This window comes from Pseudopodoces humilis, chromosome 15, assembly GCF_049639895.1.
Source record: "Pseudopodoces humilis isolate 2021_Gansu_Grassland_sample_001 chromosome 15, ASM4963989v1, whole genome shotgun sequence".
Taxonomy (NCBI): Eukaryota; Metazoa; Chordata; class Aves; order Passeriformes; family Paridae; genus Pseudopodoces; species Pseudopodoces humilis.
The window spans coordinates 15,736,064-15,754,285 of record NC_142214.1 but is presented as its reverse complement, the minus strand read 5'-3'; the positions used below and the strand labels follow the sequence as shown (position 1 = coordinate 15,754,285).

The 18,222-nt window shown below is 43.4% G+C and overlaps 1 protein-coding gene across 1 annotated transcript in view; it reads left to right on the top strand.

Moving 5' to 3' along the window:
* LOC106628393 (leucine-rich repeat and calponin homology domain-containing protein 2-like) overlaps positions 1–9,593 on the top strand; it is a 35,504-nt gene extending 25,911 nt beyond the window's left edge. Inside the window, exon 4 of the mRNA XM_088062825.1 lies at positions 9,528–9,593. The gene's annotated coding sequence lies outside the window, so the exon portion shown is untranslated. The remainder of the gene's footprint in view (positions 1–9,527) is intronic.
* The last annotated feature ends 8,629 nt before the right edge of the window (positions 9,594–18,222 follow it).

The window sequence follows — 18,222 nt, the reverse complement described above, 5'->3', positions numbered from 1 at the left end:
TCTCATTGCAGCAATTCAGAACACCATCAAGGTCCTTGCTCCACCGCCGGGATCAGAACAGACTTTATCCCAGCGCCTTTTCTCCACACCTCGCTCGCTGCTCAAGGTCCCGCCCGTCCCCCTCAGCACGGCAGGCCCCAAGCCCCGCCCACCTCGCCAGAAGCCCCGCCAATCCCGGCCCGCCTTTCTCTGCTCTGTCCAATCACAGCCGCCCTTTCAACCGGCCCGCGGGCCCGCCAAACTCTGCCCGCTCAGCCCCGCCCCTCAGCCCGGCTCTCCTGAGGCGCAGCTCCCGCTCCCGCCGTTGCCGCTTCTGAAGCCGGCGCGACCGCGCTATGGCAGCCCCGGCAGGTGCTGCTGGGGCCCGGGAAGGACTGGCGGGGACTCCCGTTCATGCCGCGGCCCGGAGCTCTCCCGGAGGAAGGAGGGAGCGGGGCCTAAGGGGACAGCCGGATTCGGGGCGATGAGGGGGGCGGGAACCGGCGGGCCGCGATTGGCGGGGCCGGGCTGTGCCTCAGGCTGGGATTGGCTGGGCCGGCGGGGCGGGGCGGGGCTGCCCGTACCGGGGGCTATAAAGGGCGTGCGCTTGGTGGGGGTGCCGCTGTCAGTGCACCGGGTGTATGCCGCGGGGAGTGCTGCGGCTGTCCGGGAGCCGGGGCCTGGGAGCCGGGGCCTGGGAGCCGGGGCCTGGGAGCCGGGGCCTGGGAGCCGGGGCCTGGGAGCCGGGGCCTGGGAGCCGGGGCCGGGGAGCCGGGGCCGGGGAGCCGGGGCCTGGGAGCCGGGGCCTGGGAGCCGGGGCCTGGGAGCCGGGGCCTGGGAGCCGGGGCCTGGGAGCCGGGGCCTGGGCGGGCGCTGTCCCGGGGCGGTGGTGCTGGCCCTGCCCTTGCAGGACTCCAGGGGTCGCGGCCCTGACCCGCCTGCTCCGCCTTGCGGAGGAGTAGGGCAGCGGTGGCGGGGAGGCTCCTGAGTGAGAGGGCTAGGATGTGTTCCTGTGAGGGTCCGAAGGTTAAAGTAAAATTAAAAAATAAGGGTAATCACGCTGTTTCACTTTATTATTATTTTGTTCTATTTTTATTTTCTACTATTACCACCTTATAATGTTATTTTAGCCTTCTAGTTATTATTCTATTAATGTATTATGCTATGGCGTTACTGTAATTTTATTACTTATTTTTTTTCTGTTACTTGATACACGATGCCTATTAAATAAAGGTTGTAAAGATGAAGCACCAGTTTTGTTCACCAATATGCAGCCCCTGGGGCTGGAGTCAGCCCCAAAGTGATGTGGAGCTGAAATAAATCCCACGGGGAAGGGGCTGCGGGAGATACTTTGGGGCCTCCAGCCCCCAGGGTGGTACTGAGCACATGCCAGATCCCAGGGCTGTTCAGAACCAGCCCCGGGGTCCATTCTGGGTTGGGAGCCAGGGGCTGACCGGCCGCCCCAGGAGCTGATTCCCACTGGGAATGGACTGTGGCAGGTGCAGGGAGTGGGTGTGGAGGGGAAGGTGTATATTGGGGCTTTAGCTTTCATTTGCTGCCAAAGCAGGGGACCCCTTGGGGATGGGTGTAACAGCTTATAGAGATATTTGAGGGATGACAGTGACTGATTCATGGCCTTGTCAACAGCCCCGAGGTGCAGTGAAAATAAGGAGCAGCTTTTACCTGGAGGCAGTGGGAAGCTGAGGAGCTGGAGCTCAGGTAGCAGAGCTGGTGGCAGAGACACAAAGATGGTAGGGCTGCAGACAAAGCTATTTTATAACTGGGATAGGGACTGTAGGGTTGGGATAAAGATGGTAAGGGGGGGAGCTGAAGTGTTGCTGAGCTGCCACCATAAAGAAGATCCTTCACTGATAGCCAGGCACCTTTTCACCTGGTGGTGCTGGGAAAGAGCTGGAGCTGAAACATCAGAGCTGGCAGTGAACTAAAGCTTGTGGGGCTTGAGCTGAAATTGCTGTAGGACTGCTGGATGCAAAATCACTGAAGGTCTGGGACAGGGCCTGTGGGGCTGGAGCTGAAATGTCTGTAGAGTTGGGAGAGCAGCTGTGGGGCTGGAGCCATAATGAAGATCCTGCCCTGAGAACTAGCCACTTGCCTGGCAGTGGGGGGAAGATTTAGAGCTGGCCACCTGAACTGGCAGTGAAATAAAGCTTGTGGAGCTTTATAGCTGAAATCACTGTGGGGCTGGGACTGTGGGACTGTGATAGTGACTGTGGGGCAGGAATATGGACAGAAGGACTGGAGTTGGGATCACTGGTGCTGGGATGAAGACTGGAGCTGGGATGAAGCCTATAGGGCTGGGAGAGCAAGTGTGAGGCTGGAGCTGAAACAGCAGAGCTGGAGCCATAATAAAGATCCTGCTGTGGCAACCCAGGAGTAGCTTCACCTGACAGTGTTGGAAGATGAGCTGCTGGGGCTAAAACAGCAGAGCTGGCATTGAAAGCTTGTGGGGCTGGAGCCACACAGCTTGTGGGATGGTGACTGGATCTGGCATAGCTGCTGTAGGGATAGAGCTTAAGCATCACTTACACATCCCTTGGCACTGCTGGAGCCAAAATGAAGATCCTGCCCTGAGAACCTGGAGCAGCCTCAACTGACAGTGGAGGGGTGATGCAGAGCTGGGGCTGAAATGGCAGAGTTGGCATTGAAATAAAATTTGTGGGTCTGGAGCTGAAATCACTGTGGGACTGGGATAGCAGCTGTGGGACTGAAGCTGAAATCACTGGGGCTGGGATAGCAGCTTTGGGGCTTGGATAGTGACTGTGGGGCAGAAATAGGGACAGGAGGCCTGGAGCTGAAATCACCAGGATAATGATTGCTGGGATGAAGACTGGAGTTGGGATGGGATACAGCAACTGTGGGGCTGAAGTTGAAAGGTAACAGACCTGGACTGTCTGAACTGAAGATCCTGAGAACCTGGAGCAGCTCCAACTGGATGATGAAGAGCTGGAGCTGAAATGGCGGAGCTGGCATTGAAATGAAGCTTATGGCTGAGATCACTGTGGGGCTGGGTGAGAGCAGCTGGTGCTGGGGTAGCCACTGTTGAGGTGGAGCCAAAACAAAGATCCTGCCCTGAGAACCTGAAACAGTTTCACTTGGTGGGAAGATGTAGACCTGAAGATGAAACAGCAGAACTGTGATGAAATAAAGCTTGCGGGGCTGGAGCTGGAATCACTGTGGCGTTTGGATAGTGTCTGGGTCTGGGATGTAGGGATGGAGCTGAAACACCACAGAGCTGGAGCCAAAATGAAGATCCTACCCTGAGAACCTCTGGAGCAGCTTGGACTGGCAGTGTTAGGAAGATGCAGAGCTGGAGTGGAAACTGCAGAGCAGGCAGTGAAATAAAGCTTGGGGGCTGAAATCACTGTGGGACTGGGATAAGAACTGTAGGACTTGGGTAGTGAGTGTGGGGCAGGAATATGGACAGAAGGGCTGGAGCTGAAATCGTGCTAGGACAGACTCTGGAACTGGAATTATAGGGCTGGGATAGCAAATGGAATGTCACAGAGCTGGTGTTGAAATAAAACTTGTGGGACTGGAACTGAAATCACTGTGGGACAGGACAGAGACTGTGGGACTAGGATAGTGACTGTGGAACTGAAATTGCAGCTGCAGCAGTGGGGTGGAAATGTTGCAGACCTGCTGGAGCCAAACTGAAGATCCTGCCCTGACAACCTGGAGTAGCTTCACCTGACAGCATTGGGAAATGCAGAGCTGGAGCTGAAACAGCAGAGCTGGCAGTGAAATAAAGTGGAGTGGAACTAGAATTACTGTGGGGCTGGGATGAAGACTGGAGCTGGGATAGGTATGCAAGGGAAGGGGAAACAGGCAAGAGAGGTGTTGGTGAGGCAGGGCATGGGAAGGCTAGGCTAGGCTAGGTTACGCTAGGTGAGGCTAGGCTAGGCTAGGTTAGGTTAGGCTAGGTTAGGTTAGGCTAGGTTAGATTAGGCTAGGCTAGGTTAGACTAGGTTAGGTTAGGCTAGGCTAGGTTAGGCTAGGTTAGGCTAGGCTAGGTTAGGCTAGGTTAGGCTAGGTTAGGTTAGGTTAGGCTAGGTTAGGCTAGGTTAGGCTAGGCTAGGTTAGGTTAGGCTAGGTTAGGTTAGGCTAGGTTAGGTTAGGCTAGGTTAGGTTAGGTTAGGCTAGGTTAGGCTAGGCTAGGTTAGGTTAGGCTAGGCTAGGTTAGGTTATGCTAGGTTAGGATAGGTTAGGCTAGGCTAGGTTAGTCTAGGTTAGGTTAGGTTAGGTTAGGCTAGGCTAGGTTAGGCTAGGTTAGGTTAGGTTAGGCTAGGTTAGGCTAGGTTAGGTTAGGCTAGGTTAGGCTAGGCTAGGTTAGGTTAGGCTAGGCTAGGTTAGGCTAGGCTAGGCTAGGTTAGGCTAGGCTAGGTTAGGCTAGGTTAGGTTAGGTTAGGTTAGGCTAGGTTAGGTTAGGTTAGGCTAGGTTAGGCTAGGTTAGGCTAGGCTAGGTTAGGCTAGGCTAGGTTAGGTTAGGCTAGGCTAGGTTAGGTTAGGCTAGGTTAGGCTAGGCAAGGCTAGGCTAGGTTAGGTTAGGTTAGGCTAGGTTAGGTTAGGTTAGGCTAGGTTAGGCTAGGTTAGGTTAGGCTAGGTTAGGTTAGGCTAGGTTAGGTTAGGCTAGGCTAGGTTAGGTTAGGCTAGGCTAGGTTAGGTTAGGCTAGGTTAGGCTAGGCAAGGCTAGGCTAGGTTAGGTTAGGCTAGGTTAGGCTAGGTTAGGCTAGGTTAGGCTAGGTTAGGTTAGGCTAGGTTAGGTTAGGCTAGGTTAGGTTAGGCTAGGTTAGGTTAGGTTAGGCTAGGTTAGGTTAGGCTAGGTTAGGTTAGGCTAGGTTAGGTTAGGTTAGGCTTGGTTAGGCTAGGTTAGGTTAGGCTAGGTTAGGTTAGGTTAGGCTAGGTTAGGTTAGGCTAGGCTAGGTTAGGCTAGGTTAGGTTAGGTTAGGCTAGGTTAGGTTAGGTTAGGTTAGGCTAGGTTAGGCAAGCAGGTGCAGGAAGGGAAAGAGAGAGGAAGGCAAGGAAGGGACAGGGGAGGCTGGGAAACCCAAGGAAGGGTTAGGCAAGGGAAGGCAGTTCAAGGGAGGGTTAGAGAAGGCAAGGGGTTGCTAAGAAAGGCAAGGACTTCATTTGTTGAATGCGGAGGGTGGTGTGGTGACAGGGGATGAGGAAAAAAATTCAGAGGTACGTAATGCATCCCTTGCCTCAGTCCTTAATGTCAGGGCCAGGATACCCAGCCCCCAGAGCTGGGATGTGGGGTTGGGGAGTTGAGTGAAGCCCCTGTAACCAGGGGGTGGTTATTGATGTTCTCTGCCCATTGGACAAACATGAGTCTGAGGGCTCTGCTGGGATCCACCCCAGAGTAATGAGGCAGCTGGTGAGACAACTTGCCAAACTGCAGACGTAGGATGAATGCAGGAATTCGGTTTATACGTAAAGAAAATCCAAGCTCCCCATGTTACCTGATACATACTGGGTACTGAAAAACATAAGGACATAAGGAAATGTAGTTATTAACGAGATTTTAATCTTACAGCCTACCTTGTAATAATGCATTTATTACAAAGTTAAAGGAATTCACTAAAATATTATCTTGTGTTCACAGTGATCAGGAGTCTAAGGTACTATTTTTGGAGTATAATGCCATTGCCTGTTACACCAGGATAACAAAAGGATGTAAACAGTTTCAGTTTCAGTATCCATGCCTACTGCTTGAAGTAAAAACTGTACTGACTGATCTCGACATTGTCTTATTAGATGGAGACATGAGAAACTTTGCTGATATCTTACAGTTGCACAATCTCTACCAGAACACCTAAAGGCAAGGCATACACTGCTTTAAAACTACTAGTGACACAAAATCATGTTTCTCCTTAATGAAGAAAATAATATATGACTCATCCAGAATAATGGGAATATATTACAAATTCCAAAGCAAGACTTAATGCATCTCTGATCTCCAGATAATTATTTTAATTAAAGCAAGTAAAGTGAGAGCAAATAGAGCTATAAGAGATAATTATTGAGTGAGAAATATGCCAGTCAGATATTTCTGAGCAGAATTATATGGGGATAAATTTGCCATGTTGTGTTGCCTTTTATAAGATGTTAGAAAGAACCTTACCAGCACTCATACAGACTCTAAAAAGGCCTTGAGAACTTTAAGTTCTTCCCAAATTGCATTAATGATAGGAGTTTCTCAAATATACTGAACAGCAAGCAGAACTATTAATCTCAGGGGCTGACAGCATATATTTCACCCAAGATTTAACAGTGAGAGAGAAAAGGCCACCTGGACTTGTTGTGACCTTGCTGCTGCTCTGCACTTGGCTGTGGGGAAAGGGATTTCCCTTGAAGTGCAGGACTTTTCAGAAAAAAGTGCCTCCAGTTTTTTTGATAAGCAACCTCATAATAACCAGTTGGATAAAGCAGTGCAGCTTTAGGCACATCACATTACTGCTCTTCTCAGAACAACACAAAGCTCATCGTAAGGTGCCTAAATTAGAAATGTGGGCAGCTCGACACCCTCCAAGTCAAAAGGCGGCTACCAGGTTCCATAAAGGGGCTGTGTTATCTCAGGCAAAGGGATCCAGGAGTTAAATTAAAAATGTAACCCTGGGCCATTGTAGTCACACTCATCCCAGTCATGCTGCCCTTTTCCCAGAGAGGAAAAACACCATTTCTGCTGCATTACTGTCAACACCAAGCAACCTGTGACATTATGGTCCATGAACAGGACAGATTTCAGCTCATCTGCTGTTACTTTTAATTAGTTTGTTGTGCCAGTTTCAGTGTTTCCAACATTTCCCTATGCTTTAAGAACAAGCAGTATATTAACAGGGGTACGAGAGGGTCAAGTAGTGTTAAGTTCTACAAAACGAAACAGCAGTTCATTCGGAGCAGCCAGAACTTGCCTTGGTCTGTTTCAAATATCCTACTCATAAATATTGTGTTAACACTCATGACAAAACACTGCTAGGATTTCAAGTGTGATTCTGTATTACAGGTAGATGATGTTTTGCTGTGTCATAGCCAGTCACAGGCAACAACACTTCTAGCAAGCCTTCTTTTAGAACAAGGAGAACACTGCCCTGCAGTGAATCTCAGTTCTGATGTGCAGATTTCTAATGCCTAGCCAGTTCACACTGGTCAAATTTTGGGCCAGGATTTTTCTCTAAATTCTCTTACATTCCCCTCTACCCTTAAAGAATGACTATGTCTTTTGCCAAAACAAACCAACTTCTTTTTTTGTCCTTTTTAAAACAGGACAGTTTTTCTACTCCTGAAAATCTCACAAACTCTGTTTCATCCTTTATTCATCACTACTCAGCATGAGTGATTGGAATTTACACAGTATCTTAGATTAGATCAGTAATTTTCTGGTAATGTTCAGCTGTAACTCACCTGCTGCTTAAACAGTAGCAATAAATTAATACAGGATATTTCACAGAGTTCATTCCAGCTATAGGCTAGGTAGGAATAAATTAAGACTCACAACCCAAATTCTGTATTGTAACTCTTTTAATGTTAATTACTAATATCATAATAGCAGAACACTACACTCTGTTTCTGTTTGATGTAAAGAAGATACATTTCCGAATTATTCCTATGCATCAATGATATTGCTGTTATAAGACTTCCAACTGATGGGTACATTTTGTTCTCAGTAACAGCTGTGGGAATTACTGAAGAAAAGAACAGAATCTGTCCAGATAAAGCCGTCTTGTCTTTTTGCTGCACGGTGCTGAAAAGGTTTTTTTACTAAACAAATTCAAAGCAATCTATTAAATTAGCTGCACAATGAAATAAACCAATTATTTCATAAACACTTAGGACTAGTACTGATTGGGACACATGAAAAAAACGGAAAGGCTGTTGGAATATGTGGTTCAGCTGATGCCAAAATATTTCAGAGGTGGTATCTGTTCTGTTACTGGAAACATTTTTTGACAAAATAATTAGCAGTGAATGTGCCAGCAGCCTGCCAAACTCAAATTTACCCTGGTTCATGGGGTGACTGCAATGGGACTCAACAAGGGGATCTAATCCAATTGACAAAATGCTGCCCCTTAACTAAAGTCAGATATTAGCTGACTGAAATTAAAAGAACAATATAGCATTTTCCTGCATATTTGCCCTGGTTTGTAAAATGAAAGCAACAGCTTCATGAAGCTATTTAAGATGGAAGACCTCCTGCCTATGTGATGTATTATGCAATGCCTACAGGGCTTGTTTTAGAATTAAAATGTGGGTGGAGGGTCAAAGTGAATAGAACATAAAATAGAGACACTTTAATGAATCAGTGTAAAAATACAGTTTAACTTTATTCAAGGTACAGTGCATGAGACTGCTTTCTAAATTTCAATTTTTACTGGCTTCAAAAAGAGAAAATCACAGCAAGTACAAGGGCCGTGGTTCTCATACTAATGTGGAAACTGTGCTATTTTGGCTTTATGTAAAATAATTGTAAATGTGCTCCTGAATATCTGTTGCAGATTCTCTTTAAATGGAGATGTCAGCAAAAAGTTCAGAGATGAAGCAGGAGTAGCAGCATTTCCAAGCCCTAATGTGTTTGTAGAGAGCACAGGAATAATTTCTCTGGAACACAATAAAAGACCCTCAAGGTTAAGTCAACAGAGGAATGTGAGTGAATCACACATCAGGAATAATTTGAAATGTGGCTCCTATCTTAATTGTCACAAATGCAGAAGCAGGTTTATTTCTGTCTGTAATAGTTGCATTTCCTGTACAAACATCAGTTTGAAGCTCCATCTGTTGCCAAGGATCTTTTGAAAGTGTAGGTTTCTTGCCTCATTTTTATGAGTCAGACAATGTACATTGTTGGTTTAAGCCAATTATACACAGAAATGCTTCCCAGATAAATGTTTACATTTGTAAATTTAAGTTTTGCTTTTGCAAATGGTTGCTTTTATAAGCTGAAAATTCACTTTCCAAAGCATTTATACTAATAAAGCTTTCAATATTTCAAGTAGTCACCAAATGCAAACAAATAGAAATTGAGCACAATCAATGTCTGTCTGTCCATTTCATGGACACAATTATTTTGTACAGTATTTTCTAAGGTCTAAGTAGGAATGACAAAAGAAATAGCCTAAGGTACACTGTTTATTGCAATATTAAACTTAGCTGTTTCAAGAGCATATGCTGATTCCAGAAAATGTAGAGGCACACATATTCCAAAATATAAAAATGCAATATTTAAAAGCCTTCAAAAGATTAGTTAATGATCTGATTCTAGCCTCACTGGAAGATTTCACACTTGGTTAAAAGGGAATGAAATCAACAGGTTATCCAGGGCTAATAGCAATGCTACCAGAGCTGCTCCTGAAACAGGTGTTCTTAATTTCATTTAGCATTTCAGAAAATCACCTGAGTAGAGCACAGTTAAACCTAAGAATACTTCTATTTCTCACTCCCCAACCAAGCCACATGTCCCATAATAACACTACTTTACTATTTATTGTTCCTATAATTATATATATCAATTTTTATTATATGTTTTGCTATAGGTTCTGTGACCCTGGGATGGAATCAGAGGCGAGGAGCTTGGGAAGCTGTGGAAGAGGAGGCAGCAGGAGGTGTGGGAAGCAGAGGGCCCACAGCTGCCCTGTCTGGAGGGCCAGGCTGGAGGGAAGGGACCCTGGGGAAGGATCAGTCCCAAAAATGGGTGAGAGTGATTGTGAGGCTCTTGGTAGAATGATAAATTACCTGATACACTGCTGGGGAGGAAGCCTGGCTGTTGAAGCACTTTGATGTGGCTGCTGGCTGGCTCTGAGGACATGGAGACACTGGGATTTGCTGCTGTCCTGAGTTGTTTCCAGAACCATCTTGTAGGAGTGTATAAATTATGTAAAACAATTAATCTTATTTACCAGTAAAATGACGTGGATAAATAAATCCAACAGCAGCATTAGGCCCGTCTGTATTTATTTTAACATCATCTAACTATTGTTAGTCTAAGAATTGTTGCTGCTAATTATTTTGTAATCACATCTGTGAAAGGAAGCACTATGGGGAAATTCGTTTCCATAAGGTTTTTACAGAACAGATTATGAAAACTGTAGATGGAGGGCTTCCTTACAGCCAGACTGATTCTGCTGATGCACAGTGGTACTTTTCAGTCACAAGCTGGGGGTGGAAGTGCTATGTCTACATCAAATGGCATTGAAAGCCTTTTCCCTGCAGAATTCTCCTTGTTTCCTGCCTTTTAATTACAGAAAAGAGCATTCTTTTCCTCATGGCTGGTTTATTTTCCTATTTGTTCAGTTTTGTTTGGGTTTTTTTAACAAGTCAGGAAGGAGCTTTCTAAGTGTTAACTTGTACTGATACTTGTCATGTTATCCTGCTTAAGTCTGCAGAAATTGTGCATTTCTTTAATTGTGGAACTCCTTTGCCTGTGACTGAGAAAAGAACACATCTGTTAGGAAAAATCCTTCTAATTTAAGCTACCAGGCATCACACATGAAACCTGTGCCACAAGGAGAACCTGATTTTTTTAGGCAAATATGTTTTCAGGTGCTCTTTTCGGTGCTGTTTGCGTGTGCACCTGCAGGTCATGGTAAGAGTCCTTTGTTGGTAGGGCTGAAGATGGAATTCAGACTACTGTGTTTTGAAAAGTAACATGTATTTTGGATAGGACTTGCTGAAAAATAAATTTAAATTAAATGTACCAAATTTCAGATTAAAAAGCGGTGTGTGTGTCTGAAGAACAGCATGAATATACCCACTGAAGGATTTCTTTAGGAAAGGAACCACCTGCCTGTGTACTCAGGTGCCCCTCTAGATTTGTAAATGCACCACACAAAGCAGTTACCCTGCTTGTCATACACTACACTTTTTTATTTGACTAAAAGCTCTGTGTGTTGGTATTTCACTGGAAGGCTAAAAAATTGGATACAATGACAAAAATTTCAAACCACAGAACTCTTTCATGAGCTATGGGAATATAGAAAAATATAAAAGCAGGTCAGGTACCAGTCTGCATTTTGAGCCATGACTGTTTAGCTTATTTTAGTGTTTTGTGGATGTTTTTGGATAATACCTGGTCTCTGTTATTTCAAGTAACCTTCTTGCACTGCTAAAGGAAATAGACTTCACTGATACCTGACTTCAGGACCACCTTTTGAATCCCATAATCTTCTTCAATTACTCCTACTGTGTCAGGTTATAAGTGAAGCTTGTCTGGCATTGTTATTGTGAGAAAAACCAAAACAACAAATCCCCTTTCTGCTTTTTTTCAGCAGCATTATTGCTTTTTGTTTTCCTCCTCCATAACATGGCCCATGAAGTGCAGGAAGTGTGCTGGCAGTCCTTGTGAGAACTCCAGAATGGGGGTTCTGGGTCTTACGGATGGATTTTCTGATGAAATTTGCTAATACATAGGCAAATATTTCAGTGAGTATTTCTGACTCACTTGATTGCAAGGCAGGAGTTTCACATCTGTCTGGAAAAAGTTTTGTTCACTCAAGCCTCCCTGTCACCTCCTTGTTTTCCATATGCATTTATGAGGTGCTAAATCAGACTTTGGGGAACCTTAGTTGTGTTGTCTCTTGATTTCTGTTTCTGTCAGGACTATAAAGCATAGTTTTTTACTCACCTGATGCCTTCCCACCCTACAAGGGGAGCCTGCCTCTTTCCCAAGCTTAGTAATATTTCAAGGGAGCCCTGAAATTTGCTTTTAATGCCGTTAACAAAATGAATATTTCATACCAAGATGAACACAGGTTCTGAGTCTAAAATATTGTGTAGCACCAAACTTTAAATTAGGAAATTAAAATATATTTAAATTATGTTGAAGAAGGCTCTGATTAACAGCCATTAGCATTAAACTTGGCATTTTAATAAAAGCACATGACAAGCTCAGAAAAAAGTCTGTATCTTCCTAGGAGCATTATTCTGTGTACATTTGTCTTCTCCTTTATGCAGTGACATGCTGAGCACCTCACAGAGAGTTTTATAAGTACCTGCACAGTCTTCCCACTGCCAGAACTGGTTTTAAAATACATGAATTTTGTGATTCTGTGGTGAGCAATGCCAAGGTAATAGGTAATTTATGATTCACTCTCTGAATCCTATCCCTATGCAACTCATCTTGTACTTTTCTTGCTTGAAGGAAATATAATTAAGTTTTGAGTAGCCCATTGCCTTGGCAGTTTGTTTGTTAGCCTGTTTAGTGACTCTGGCTGTAGAAATAGTGCACAGCACCTCCTAAACCTTGTTGTCCTGTACCTAGACCCCAGTGAGGTAATGTGGACTGTGATCTACCCTTTAACTGTGGAATGGCACATGTTTTGTTCATTTAAGATTTATCTTTTATGTTTACAAACATGCCTTTTAAGGTAATGACCTTTAAAAGTATATGTGCCTTTGTGAAGGTACAGATGGGAAAATTAACATTCAAGAAAGAGAAAAATAATCTGCAATCTTTTGTTGCCAGGTTTACCCACTTTGTGATTGTAAAATTTTATTTATGTGTTTTTAAGAAGTTGACAAATACACTCCTTGGGTGAACAAAAAGTAATGAAACCAATTCCAGAGATATAAGCTGAAATGTTGCCTGGTTTTGCTAGTGGTGAGATAACTAAGCATTAAAACTAGAGGCAGCAAAGTAAATATTTCATATTCTAAGACATTTGGTGTCAAGGAGATAAATGAAAATTCAAATGAAATCTGTTAGCAGTGTGTCAACTTCAGAAAGTCCACAAACAATAGTAAGGTGGTGTTATTACTTTAGTTTTCTGCATATAAAATAACATCCTTTGCAGAGCAACTTGATATTCACATGGCTGGCTCATAGCTGGGACTGTTAAATGGGAACTGGCCTACTAAGTGTTGGTGGAGTATGGCTGGTGCAAATTATTCTCTAAATACATTTTCTTGTGGAATAAAATAGAGCTCTGCATATGAACTGATCAGATTTGTTGGATATTCTTTAAAAGCAGTGCATTTTTAGGAACCACATCCCAAACCAAAGCACTTTCCTTTAGGATACAATGTAGGTCTGAAAGGTAGGTTGAATCTTTAAGTTGAAAATTTTATATTCTCATGAAGACCTTTGTGTGGTGTACAAATAAAGCATACAGTATTTGATTGAACAATAATAATCATAATAGCAAACCAGATTAAGCAGAAAATCCCTCAAAATGAAAGAACGAACAGAAATGTTATTGAACACGTATTTTATTTAAAGATTACTATCATTATTTGTCTCTTATAAGTTTTACAGACAGAGCTTGTTACAGCACAGTCTCCTGCACTGCCAAACAAAGAGATGTGAGTATAATGCATTCTTTAGGAACAGCAGTTTTGTGCATCTTGATTTAGGAGGAGAAAGTCATCTGTGCCCATGAATTATGAGGCTTTGAGTTGCTTCTCTAAAAATCTGGCTGCAAATAGAACTGGCAGTTTATTGAGGCCAGAGTGGAGTTTCTGCTGGCTGGTGATAAGAGGAGCCTGGCAGCACGGGCATCTGATAGAGGGAGGACAGACTGAATGTCAGCACCGTAATGTGAGCAATGGCAGGAAGTCACTGAAAGTAATGGTTTGCAAAAATTTCACTTGGTTGCTTCCAGTGTGGTTCATTTTCTGCCATCTGCTCCAAGACATCAAAACAATAAGATGAAACATGCAATTATCTGCATACATCATTTGCATAATGAGGATATAGATGTAAGTTGTCCTGTCTAACTGTTCAGCCTGGGCCAAACCAGGCTGTTTAACTTGTCAGTGACCTGTTCACACAATCTTAACACGTGGCTGAAATATAAATCAAACTTAGATACTCAGAACTAAGTAAAGAGCTGTGCAGAGGGTAAAGAGGGACAATTTCAAACATGCCATATTTAGTTTTGGATTGATCAGATAATCCACTGTGTAACAGCTTAATTTCCCATGCTTTAAAGTAGTTGAGACTACTATGCACTATGAGCCCGTGAGAGTGAGTTAAAACATAGAGGCAGAGAATTTGCCAGAAGTCCCATGCAGCATCACCAGGAAGCAAAGATCTGGGGGAAGCTGAAACTTGTCCATCAGGGTACCTGGGGCTGGGGCTGTCAGAGGTGAGGCAGCACAGGAGATCAGCCAGGAAACACCTTCCTTGGGCCTCGGGTAGGCTTGCACACATGGTCACAAGGTGTTGAGATGAAGAATGAAGGGACCACCTTGCTTTGAGATGATTTATTGCTCAAGTAGCCAGATAAGATGTCAGTCTGAAGGTGTGAGATTTAGAGGAGCAACAAGTCGGCCATAGCTCAAGGTAGTCACGGGTTTCTTCTTCACACAGCAATACATAACATTTTATCCCAGTAGACAGTTGATGCAAAACTCGTTTTCACTCATTAACCCATCACCTTTGCTTAAGTTTGCTGCACTGTGTCTGTCTCTTAGCCACTAAGCTGACAGGTCACGTACTCATACACACACCTTTATTACAGGTTCTAGATCCCTACCTTACTCTATAGCTCACACTATTACAGCTCAAACCTCAAACTATTTTACTTAATATAATTTCTTACCTACTCTAGGCATATTCTTACTTATAACTATAGGAACATAAGTTTATAATTTCTCTACCCAATGTCTGTGTACCTTCATCATTACATTAACCCAAGCTCTTTCTAAGGCTGCAGATTGAACCCTTCAGCATCTGTGGAAGTTTCTATTTTTCCATTTCCCACATCAAGGTATTTTTATTTTGCTTGCTTGTCCACTTGCTTAAAGTGGAAAACCTCTGAGAGAACTTTATCCTTAGTGGTTGTCTAAAAAAATTACTTAAACCCCCATGGCTGCAGCTGTGGATTCAGGGAGTCAGAGAAGTGATGTTTTTAACCTTACCCTGCCTTGTTCAGGCATCACTGCGCTGTCAGCTCAGCCTCGCTGCCCGAGAGTGATGCCGAGTTTGAAATGCTAGCGGTGTAGCCAGTCGATCTATAAAGAAAACACGTGGTTTTAAGATATTTTTGCTTGTTAATCTGTTCCAAAGCCAAGCGTTGTCAGGGCAAGGCGAGCCGGGGAGCTGCACCACACGGTGGCACTGAGGGCTCGGCTGAGGCTGGGCTCAGACAGTGCCGAGCATCTCTCGGTGCCAGCGCATCCTCAGCTGGGGCGTGTGCCAGGAGCTGCGCTTCAGTGTCTGTAGTCACTCTGGAGTAATGCCTTCTCTACTGATTTTGAGGGAAAAAACCTTATATTCCACCTATTTCACCATTAGTATATTTTCTTTCTTTCTCTCCCCCTCTTTTTTTTTTTTTTCCCTTCCCTTTTAATGCTGCTTTTCTAAAAATGCTGATCAAAATAAAATGGAAAAAGTATATTTTGACCCAGTTTTCAATAAGAAGCTGATGGTCAAGGTCTTCAGACCTGTATTTCCTTTGGTCACTTCTTGACTGCAGGACTGAATAAGTTACCATCACATTTTCATAGGGAACAATGTGTTTGAATTACTTTTTCTTGTAATTTTATTTCATATTAGTGACTGGATTTCTCCCAACAAGTTCATATGGGGAACTAGAAAATAGCTTTGAATTCTTTAGTAATCTGATCTTATTTTCATCTCCAGCGTGCTTCCTTGTATTAGGATCAGAGAAGAGCTTACAACATAGCCAAGATGATCTCTTACTCTGATTGAATTGTTTGTACTTGGCCTTTAAAAATGTTTCTTTAAATAGCTGCCAGCATCCTGGGACAGCTTGTTTACAATTCTCACTTACTGAGAACTGTCTTCCCAAAATGAAAATTGTTTTTCTTGCAGTATTTTTTTGTCAGTGTTTTATTGGTGTTTTATTATTACTTCATATCTGTCATCCAAGTTACCGTCCACTTTGATACACTTAGTCTTTTCCTTGCATTTTGTGTGATATCCAGAGGACTTCCCTTTTCACCATCATCTGTACCAAAAAAACCCAGGAACCTATGGGATTCAACAATCTGCAGATTAGTAGTGCTGAGTCCCTTGCCCAAGAGCTACCCCTACAGACCTGCTGATTTAAATCTCTGGTTTTCTGATTGTAGGATCTGCTGTATACCCTCACCACTGGTTGTATCTGGGTTATTTTCCTATTTTATTCCCTAGCTGGTCATTTTCAACTCAGTCATTCTTTATAAACTGGCTCTCAGAGTAAACATAATTCCCTTTGCCATGCAGTTTTTTCTGTTGGGTGTGGAGAGGGCTCTGGAGAGACCTTATTGTGGCCTTTTAGTATAGAAAAGGGGCTTGTAAGAAAGAAAGGGATTCTACCAGGGCCTGACAGAAAAATGGGGTGGGAGAGGGTAGATGACTTGGATATAGGGATGGAATTTTTATATGATGAGGATGGGAAGACATGGGCACAGATTGCTCAGAGAAGCTGCAGCAGCCCCATCACTGGAAGCGTTCAAGACCAGGTTAGAGGGGCTTTGAAAAACATGGGATAGTGAAAGATGTTCCTGTCTGTGACAAAAAGGTTGGGCTGGAGGGGTTTTGGACTATAGTCTTTAAAAATTCCTTCCAACCCAAACCATTCTATGATACTGTTAATATATCATCTTAATATAACAGTTGAGAGAAGCATCTATGAAAGGTTAATCTGTGTTAGATCAGTAAGAGGATTACCAAAATGTTTATTTCTTTTCAGATATCAGGTCTCATATATTTACTTGCTATGCAGTAAGTGTAATTCATGTTTTATGGAAAATATGCACATGCATTTGGAAGATCTGCATATGTCACTGAAAAAATTCTAAAATTAATTGCTGCAGATCAGAGCTATATCAGTGCTATAATGTATCTTGGGTTGTAAAGTAACATCAGACTGTTTTTCTGAGCTGTTTTGGAGTAGGAGAAAGAGTGAATTCAGTAAAGGGTTCTGATTTATATGGTGATTTTACCCCAATCTGCTGTGGAGTCTTTAAAAAATGTTAATTATTTTGCTGACATGAAGGAGAGACAGGAGGTTGTTTCCCATACAGGCAGGGAAGAAGTCTGAGAATGATTTGTGTCCTTCTCCATGTGAAGCCTATACACCTGCCCTTGCCTGGGACTACTTGGGAAAAATTCTTCCAAGTGATCCTCTGGCTTGGCTACACGGAGGGGAAAAGGACAAAATAATGGTGTTGTTCCAAGCTAGATAAGATGCTACAATGGTCTTTTAGACCCATGGGAGAATGGCACGGTCCTTCTTGAATGGGGCAGCCTCAAAGGGGTCTTGCTGGCATTCTGCCTCTGTTTTCTTTTCTGAGGCATTCCTCAGAAGCTTGTAGATCTATACAGCTCTTGGATTTGGATTATGTTTGCTGTGAACTTGCAAATATTTAGAAAATACTTTTTCATAAAACACAGAGGATGTTTCTAAACATCCCAAGTTCTTACAGCTTTTACTTACCACACTTATGTTGTTTTCACATGTCAGAGGAGGGAAATGTTACTTCAGAAAAACATTAATGTTCTGATAAGATTTTTAAACCTCATAATTAATGAGGAAATTGCTAAATATTCGTGTTCTAGATACATTGTACCTGGGCATCTCACAGACAACAGTACCTCAAAGCTGGTTAACCATTATATGCTGTTTTCTTTAGTGACAGGCATATTTTCAGACTTACACAGGAGAATGTCTAAGACCTGTGTGATAAGAATTAATCAGAAAGCTGAAGATTTAAGGCTTAATTATAATTCTGTTCCAAAGCAACGGACTATGTGAACTGCTGGTACTGAACTGTACTGTGCAAACACTGCATACTGATGGAATTTGCTTGTCAACCCCAGTGGCATTTCTTTGCACTAAGCTTGTTGTTCTGTCACTCAAGTGCATCACGGGAAAAGATGAGTATCTCAGGGGAATGTGATCTGCATTTTTAAGAAGAAAGTCAACCTCAAAAGTGCCACAGAAGGACTAACACAGATTACTTTGCTCAAGAGATAGCTGGTTTATTGACTGTGAATTCTGCATGCTTCCTAGGTGATGACACATGTTTAGTTGCTAAAACTTCAGCTGAATGTCAGTTTTTGTGTTTCATTGCTGATGAAATGATTGGTTAAAGAGTGCAGTGTTACAACATAGGAAACAGTCACTAAATCCAAATGATTCTCAAGACTTGCATAGCTATTCCAATATTTGTTTTCTTTTTTTATGCTGCTCAAACCTTAAATTTGTGTATAATGTTCTCCTCCCACAGGTAGAACAAGACTCATGACAGGTATTTTAGCCCAGTGTGTACAACAGCAAACTA